The 8,107-nt window shown below is 38.8% G+C and overlaps 1 long non-coding RNA gene across 1 annotated transcript; it reads left to right on the top strand.

The window, feature by feature from the left end:
- Positions 1–6,372: 6,372 nt before the first annotated feature.
- LOC119232908 (uncharacterized) lies at positions 6,373–7,901 on the top strand. The gene is made up of 4 exons (XR_005122215.2): positions 6,373–6,444; positions 6,950–7,057; positions 7,171–7,253; positions 7,728–7,901. It is a non-coding gene; the product is annotated as an uncharacterized LOC119232908 (long non-coding RNA).
- Positions 7,902–8,107: the final 206 nt, after the last annotated feature.

The following is an 8,107-nucleotide window of genomic DNA, read 5'->3' as shown; positions in this document are numbered from 1 at the left end:
TTATTTGTGAAGTGCCTAGAAGAGTCCCCGACAGAACAGAACATCTGCAGGGATTCCATTAAGGAAGGCCCCTTGGAGGTTCTTGTAAAAAGGGGTGGAATCAAAAAGCTGTGTAAGAGTCTCATCAGGGAAATGAAAAAAATGTGGAAGTGTTTCCATATTGAACTGAGTTGCATTAGTCACTCTCCTGGAAAAGACTCCAGTGTCATCAGCAGAACAAAGAAAGTATCTAAAATATAAAGATTATAGTCTGCATTTTAATGAGGACCATGCAAAGAGAATTGCCCATCTGCTTTGATAAAGGAACAACAGGGTATATTTTGCAGTTGTGGAGACAATTATTAAACTTAGGATATACTGAGTCCCCTAAAATTATCAATGAATGATTTAGAAACGATAAGGAATGAAAGATGAGTTTTGAGAACCTACTGTGTTCCAGCTACTGTGCTGAATGTTTTCAGCTTCATAATTGTTGTAAAATATCTGTTTCATAGACTATAAAATTGAAGATAAAGATGTTATTTTCATAAGACCCTGCAACTGATAAATGACAGTACTTTTTTTTTTTTTTTTTTAATAGAGGCATGTTTTATTTATTTATTTATTTGTTTTGTTTGTTTTGTTTATACATGCACTGGGTACAGTCAGAAGCGCGGGAGGGTGAGAGAATTCACCAGAGCCAGAGCGGGGAGCAGAGCAGGCAGAAGGACCGAAGTACACTGCTGAGGGGAGCAGCGGGCGGCAGGAGAGGTCTGCGCGCCATGTGGGACCCTCCTCCGGTGGCCGGGGAGCAGCCGGGGATCGAACCGGCACTGCAGAGGCCGCGGGCAGCTTCACAACCCAGCGCTCAACCGCTGCGCCACCGGGGAGGCCCAAATGACAGTACTTTGACTTAAATACAGTTCTATTTGATTCCAAAACATCTGACCAACAAAAAAATAGTTGCACATTGAAGACTGCTGTACTCTTTCCTCTGAATTCAGAACTTCCTGTGATACACTTCCTATGTGGGAACTAGTTTAGATCTAGTTCCTAAATGATTGTATACCATTCTCTTTAAAAATCTTCTATCAGGGCCTCCCCAGTGGCGCAGCGATTGAGCGCTGGGTTGCGAAGCTGCCTGCAGCCTCTGCAGCGCCGGTTCGATCCCCGCCTGCTCCCTGGCCACTGGAGGAGGGTCCCACATTCTTCTATCAACATTAGAATATATATAGTGAGACTTGGAAACTTGTAATGGAGCTTTGTAGAGTAGCATACGACCTCTTACCTCTTTCTCAACAATTGTCTCTGTTTCCAGAATAAAAAAGAGAGAAACTCTGGGCTAGAATCCAGTAGTTTTTAATTCAAATACCATCTCAACTATTTCTAGTTTCCTGAGTATGTGTCATTAACATTTCTTACATACAATTTTATAAACAAAGAAATAACTCTTGCTGTGGCTTACTTATGTAATTATTATGAAGATAAAAAAAGAACAAAGTGATCAGAGTATGAAATTACTGTTGTGACTCACTTATAAGCTTCTAGAATTGTTAAGTAGGGAAATTTTGGTATGTGTCTAAGTAAAAAATTAAGAATGATGAATTTTGAAACTCTCATGACATTCTGGAGACCTTTATATCTCTCAATATTGGATCCATTTGGGAATTCATGGGGGCACTTTAGGGAATCCATGAATACTTGATATTGCATTCAGAATTTTATGCACATGGTTTTCTATTAGTGTAGTTTCTGGGGAAAAGGTCCATGCAATTCATCAGTTTCTAAAATGAGTCCATGACAATCAAATGGTTGAAAGCACTAAGGGTTTGTTTATACATCCCTACAGTCTTGGATATTGTGCTTGCGCTTTGAAGGGACTGATAATTTCACATATATTTTTTTTCAGTAAAATTTAGTCAGGAAAGCAAAAACCACACTGTGTATCTTAACAAAGGGGATTTGACACAGGGACTTAGTTATACCTGTTTTAGAGAACTGTAAAATGGATGTGGGGGGAGGAAACATCAATAACATCAGAAACAATAGATAATGAGAGAAGCTACCTCTCATAGGGATGGGGAGGCAAAGGAGGCTAAGGGTAGCCAAAATCTTAGAGTTTATTATAGGAGAAGCCCAATAAAATCAGTGGGCAGACCTCTGTAAATAGAAATGCCCTGCATCCTCTGAAAAGGTTAAACTGCCCCTAGAAGTGAAGAAATCAGCTTGATTGTGGTGCAGAAACCACTGAGATAACTTATTGAAATTAAATTATATTTTAATTGAGGTAATATTTGGATACCACCATCAGGCATTGCCACCCTACTTCAACCACCACCAATCACTGAGTCCACCCCATTTGTCCATGTGCTTCCTTCCCTCTTATTACCCTTCTCCCCTGTGGATGCTTCAGTTCTGTAGTCATCTTTCAAGCATTGGTTTTTAAACATATCTTTTTCTGACTCTTAGTTCAGTTACTCTATATTCCTCATATTAGTGACATCATCCATTACTTATCTTTCTCCTTCTGACTTAACATTGCCCCTTCTAGCTCCATCCATTTTGCTCCACTGAAATCACTTTGACCACAACACAGGGCAGAAAGGGGTCCCTTTTCTTTTCCTTGCTTCTCTTTCACTTCCCACTGTATCACCTACTGACAAATCCTAGTAGGAAACCAGTTGTCAGAGTTGTTGTGGAAATATAGTTTGTAAAATTCCTAGATCTGGCATCATAGATCAGAATATATAAAGGTGAAATTTGGTAAATAATTTTCATGTTATGCCTTTCAGTATTGTCTATAAAGTCCACATGGCAGAAATTTTCATTTGAAAAGACCTACTCAACATACTTGAACTAGTGCATCAGTGACTGTTATTTCAGAGAAGGTGGAAATAACACACATCAAAATTGAACTGCACTATAATCCTCTGCATATTCCAGACACCTTTCTGACATTTTTGTCAGAACACATGTCAGGACAAGTGTTATTGCCTTGGTGATCTAATAAGATTTAGAAATAGGGAGGCATTGTCTTCATTCCTGTTGGCTTAGTAAAAAATGTGAATTCTAAAATTAATGTACAGGAAATATTTCAAGGATCCATGTGGTCAAGAAGAAGGTAGAAGAGTAAAATGTTCCAGTAAAAAAGAGGGAAGGACTAAAGAATTTGGAAATTTAAGATGAGGTCAAAGAATAAGTCATTTTTCTTACAATTCTCATACCAAAGACCTCAAGGAAAGCAGATACAGTAGTGATATATATGGCTAGAGGTCCAAATCCCTGTGCAGAAAAACAACCTCACATCCTTAAAGGTGCCTACCAGGTCTTTTTGTGTATATTTGGAAAGACTTGACTTTTCATGTAAGCCATGGGAGTTCCTTGCTGGATGGATGTCAGTTCCTGTTAAGGCCAAAAGGGTTAACCAAGTAGGTAGCTGTGGGCTGTCTTTGGGCTGAAGTCAGTGGATAGAGTCACAAGGAGAGGAGCTCAGTAGCACCCTGTGGAAGTCTCCATGGTCCTGCCATGCATAGCACCTAAGTTGTAACTCTAGCACCATCTTGTTGATTTCCTGAATTTTACTTTAAATCTCCCTACTTTGGTAAGTTTGCTATTGTCTCCCTCTGAATGCTCAGTTTTTATATTGAACATTATTAACAGTAAAAGCAAAGTTTATGTGGTGCCTATACTTCATAAAAGTCCTTTAATATTTATTAACATATTTAATCACTAAGCCAGTAAAGTTGGAACTGATGATTTTGCTTCCCTTTGCAGGTGAGGAAATTGAGCCTTCAGAGTTAAGTGATATGTTTAGGGACATACTTTTAAATGACTCCTCAGGGACTTGAACCCAGGCCTTCTAATTTAAAGCCAGTGATATTTCTACTTTAATAGTTACTTTAGGGACTAAAATACATAGCCCTTGTGACTACTCCAATCATTATTGTAAGTCATTGTAATAGAGATACATCAAGAAATAATCTATGGTTCAAATATATTTGGGAGATATTGAATCCTGTATTCCCATTTATGTAATGCATAACACATATCAGAATATTAAAGACTCCTAAAAGCCTTAGCAGAAAAAAATCTTTAGTTTTTGTTTAAAAAAGAATTTTTCCATTTTTGGGCCACCGATCATTTGCTGTTATGAAACATCCATTGACACCTTATCTTAACATTCTGGGGAAATAATGCCTCATTTCATATTCTGACCCTTGACTTTTCAGAATGAAAATGTACCTTCTCCATATTGTCACACAGAATTTGGAGGATTCAGGCAAGCCAGTGGCTAGCTAGAGGGATTTTCCAATATTGGTTGCATATTGCCACACCTGGGCTATTTTCTCTCCAAGCTCAGTGACTGGGGAAAATGATTTTTAATATTCTCAAGAATTACTTTGTAGAAAGATATGCAGGATGATCCAAGGTAATTCTATCTTATGGCCCATATGTTGTTTTTATATTACAAGCTTCTAAATACCCTGTGGTCATTCATTATTTATTAAACTTCAGTGTACTTCTTGACTCCCTCCTGCAAAATGGTCAGTCATCTTTGAATCAAGTTATTTGTGGTGGTGTGGTTATTAGTAGCTGCTCATAGTGAGAAATGTTAATAGGAAATTAATTAGCTAACACAGCTGGAAAGAAAACAGCTGTATTGATGGGTAATATTTAGGAAATGTGGAACACATTTCACCCCATAAGAGTGGCAAAAAAGTTTCATCTAGAGTATTTTAAAAATCTTCTTTCTGTTCTCAAAGTCACTTGAATTCTGTTACTCTAGCTCAAAAAAAAAAAATGCAGCAGACATTCATGGAACAATCTTTTGTCTTGGACATTGTGTGAGAGAGAGTGGAGGAGGCAGAGAGGAATATGATTAATTCCTTGCCTTAAGTATCTTGTGCTCCAGTAACAGGGAGATGGATATGCCCAGCATATCCTGTATACGCTACAAAACAAGTAAAACTGAGATACGACCCACAAAAGAGGGACAAGAAATCTTATGGGGTGGTAGGTTGAAAAAGCTTCCCAGAGGAAGTGACATTCAAATTGCATTAATAAAACTTTTGCCTCCTTTTCACCTGTGTAACTATCGGTGCCTGTCAAGTCTCAGCTTAGATGCTGAGTGGTTTTTCCTAACAGCCGCCTATAAACATTTCATGTCCTACATTTTTCTTCTCATGACATTTAAAATTTTTCGTTTTTTTTTACATTTTTAAAATCTCTCTTCTACATTGTTTTGTAAACTCCATTACAGCAGCAACTGGGTCTCATTTTGCCCAGGGCTATATCTCCATATCTCTTTCAGTGCTTTGAACCCAGTAGGAACTCAATAATCATTTGTTAAATGAATGAACAAAAGAAATTAGGGTGTCTTAAGATGAATGAGAATTTCCAAGTTTATGTTGACATAGACCTGGAATGGTCTACAAGTTAGTGACAGAAAGGAGAGTCCACCTCTCTCTTCACTCAGGAGGAAGAAAAGCTCAAATATGGGTAATGAAAAAGGCATTATTAGGTCACATACAGAAAGGCACAGTACACTTAGTGGGCAGACAGAGGTAAAAAAAGAAATTGTGAATCTTAACAACAAATGATTTTTAGATTCATCCTCTTTTGTTTCATGCAGCTAATGTTGATGACTTCCCTCTAGCAGAGAGGTACCTGTTTTTTAGTGATCTTAGAAAAAACTTTTCTCTCTTTACCTATTAGGATGTGCTTTTTTAAGATTTTATGTATTTATACAAGAGCTGGGGTATAGGCCAGAGATGCAGAAGAGTGAAAGAATTCACCAGAGACAGAGCAGGGAGCAGAACAGGCAGATGGACCGAAAACACTGCTGAGGGGAGAGGTGGGCGAGACAGGAGAGGCCGGCCACGCCATGTGGGTATCTCTACAGCTTCACAGTGCTGTGCTCAACCCACTGCGCCCAACCCGCTGCGCCACTGGGAAAGCCCTAGGACATGTTTTTTCTTAGATTTAGCTTTCCATTCCTCCTACTGCCATCAGAATGGTAGGATGTCAAGGGACAGGATTAAGTTATGTCTAGAGAAAAAGATCAGGGATGGACTTGGGTATGCTTTGAGTCAACCTAGTCTATTTAAGCTCAAATAGACTATAACTTTCATATTTTATATAAAGTGCAGTACAACTCACAGAACTAGGAGTCCACTGTGTATCTGGGAGCAAATTTTAAGAGAAAGATAATTTTAACTGCTATACATTGAGCTCTATCCCTATGTGAAGCACTGTGCTAAGCCTCCATATGCATTTTCTGATTTAATACTCACAATAACATTCTGTGACTTAGGTCCTATTCCAGTTAAAGGTTCATGTCTCATCTTCTCTTATATGCCCTTTGTTGCCCAATAGAATATAAGAGGTGTGGGAAGAAGCCTGAAGATTAAAACTTCACTATATCAGTATGTCTGTTCCTTCAAAAACCACATTTGGAGGAAACTGGTATGTTCTAAACACTTAGTAGAGCAGTGAATAAGCAAAGTTCTTGCCCTCATGAAGTTTAACTTTAAAGGGGAGAGACAGATAGAATAGAATTGAATTGACAGGTGAGAAAGTGTCATGTACACAATTGAAAAAGTGTGGATGACAGGGAATAACTGCATAGATTGTTGACTCGGGAATCTGGGAAGAATGTTTAAGAAGGTAATTATTGGACTACACTCTAAGTGTAGAAAGGAACTAGTCATGACATGAGCTCGGGGAAACTGTTCTAGACAGGGAAAGATGAACAGAGATAGTCCTGAGGTAGAATGAACTAGAAGTGTTCGAAGAGTAGAAAGAAGACCCACGTAACTCCTTTATAGCTTGGGAGAGGGGGAGTGAGATGAACTGAGGCCAGAATTCAGAGCTGAATATGAAGTGAACTCAACAAGCATCAAGAGATGGAGTGACTTACAAGTTCCATAGTTTATATTTTTATGCTGTTTCTCACACCTCTTCTATTCAGACAGAGTTCCCTACATGTCTACGATTCATAAAGTCTTAAAAGATACAATGCAAAATGTGAAAGTTTCAAAAATAACATCTAACTTGGCCTTCAAATTAACCTCAGGAGGTTAGTCATTGAGATTCCCACTTTTTGGGTAATGGGGCAATAATTAAGAGATGTTTACATAAGTCTTGTAACTTCTAAGAAGTTATGTCAGGATTTGAACCTTCTTACCCTAGATGCTGAGTTTCTACCACTACATTGAAGATGTCTCTCAATTTTTCTCTGTCTTCCCTTCTTCCTGTCATTTGAAACTAATCAAGTAAGTGGGTTTATAGAGACATGAGTTGTAAGTATTAACAGTTTGAATCAACTCCATGAGTATGCACATCATTGTCATCAAAATCATCATCAAAACAGTATTAAAAAGTTACAACTTATTTAACATGTACTTTATCCCAGAAACATGCTAAACACTTAGCAGAGATCACTAAATTTCCCTTGCCCAAAAACCCTAAGAGGTAGGTATAATTATCATCACTACTTTATAGATGAAAATAAAATGACTGTCCAGAAAGTTTAAAACTTTACCTAAGGTCACAGCAGTGGAGTTGGAATTGAAGTCAGACTCAAGCCTGAATGACTTTGGTGTTTCCCTCTGAGTATATGAAGCAGGATGGAGTCAGTCATTTGGGGGGCAGGCCATAAAATAAGATTAAGTTTATGACCTTGAGAAGGTCAAGGTATATAGAGGGAATCTCTTGTAAGGAAGCACAGCTTTTTTTCTTCTGTCCAGTCGTCCCAGGCAGCTTGAAAAGAGAGCACGGTTTTCTGTGACAACTGAGCGAGTCAGCATCTGGTAGTGAAGTCAGGAGTGGAGGAGAACCAGGCAGAGCTACGGATCAGCACCAGTATCTTGGGAGAAAAAGGGTGAGAACCCTGTGAGCGGTTCAGAGGCTCCACCTTGGCATGGGAGGTAAGTGGAAATTCTGATTTCCCCAGACCAGAGTATTGAACCACAATCCAGTCTGTGGTTATTTATATTCCCCTTACAGCCTTGTTTACTCAACCTGCCTGGATGCAAATCAGTCTGTGAAAGCAGTGGAGGCAGCGAGGTATGCAGCTGAAAGGGACAGGGGGATTGGTTTTAGTCATGTAGTGTTAACACAGCTACAC

The sequence above is a fragment of the Talpa occidentalis genome, unplaced genomic scaffold (genome assembly GCF_014898055.3).
Source record: "Talpa occidentalis isolate TD23 unplaced genomic scaffold, MPIMG_talOcc4v2.1 talOcc4.7, whole genome shotgun sequence".
Lineage (NCBI taxonomy): Eukaryota > Metazoa > Chordata > Mammalia > Eulipotyphla > Talpidae > Talpa > Talpa occidentalis.
The sequence above is the reverse complement of the archived record's forward strand: the minus strand, read 5'-3'. Positions and strand labels throughout refer to the sequence as shown.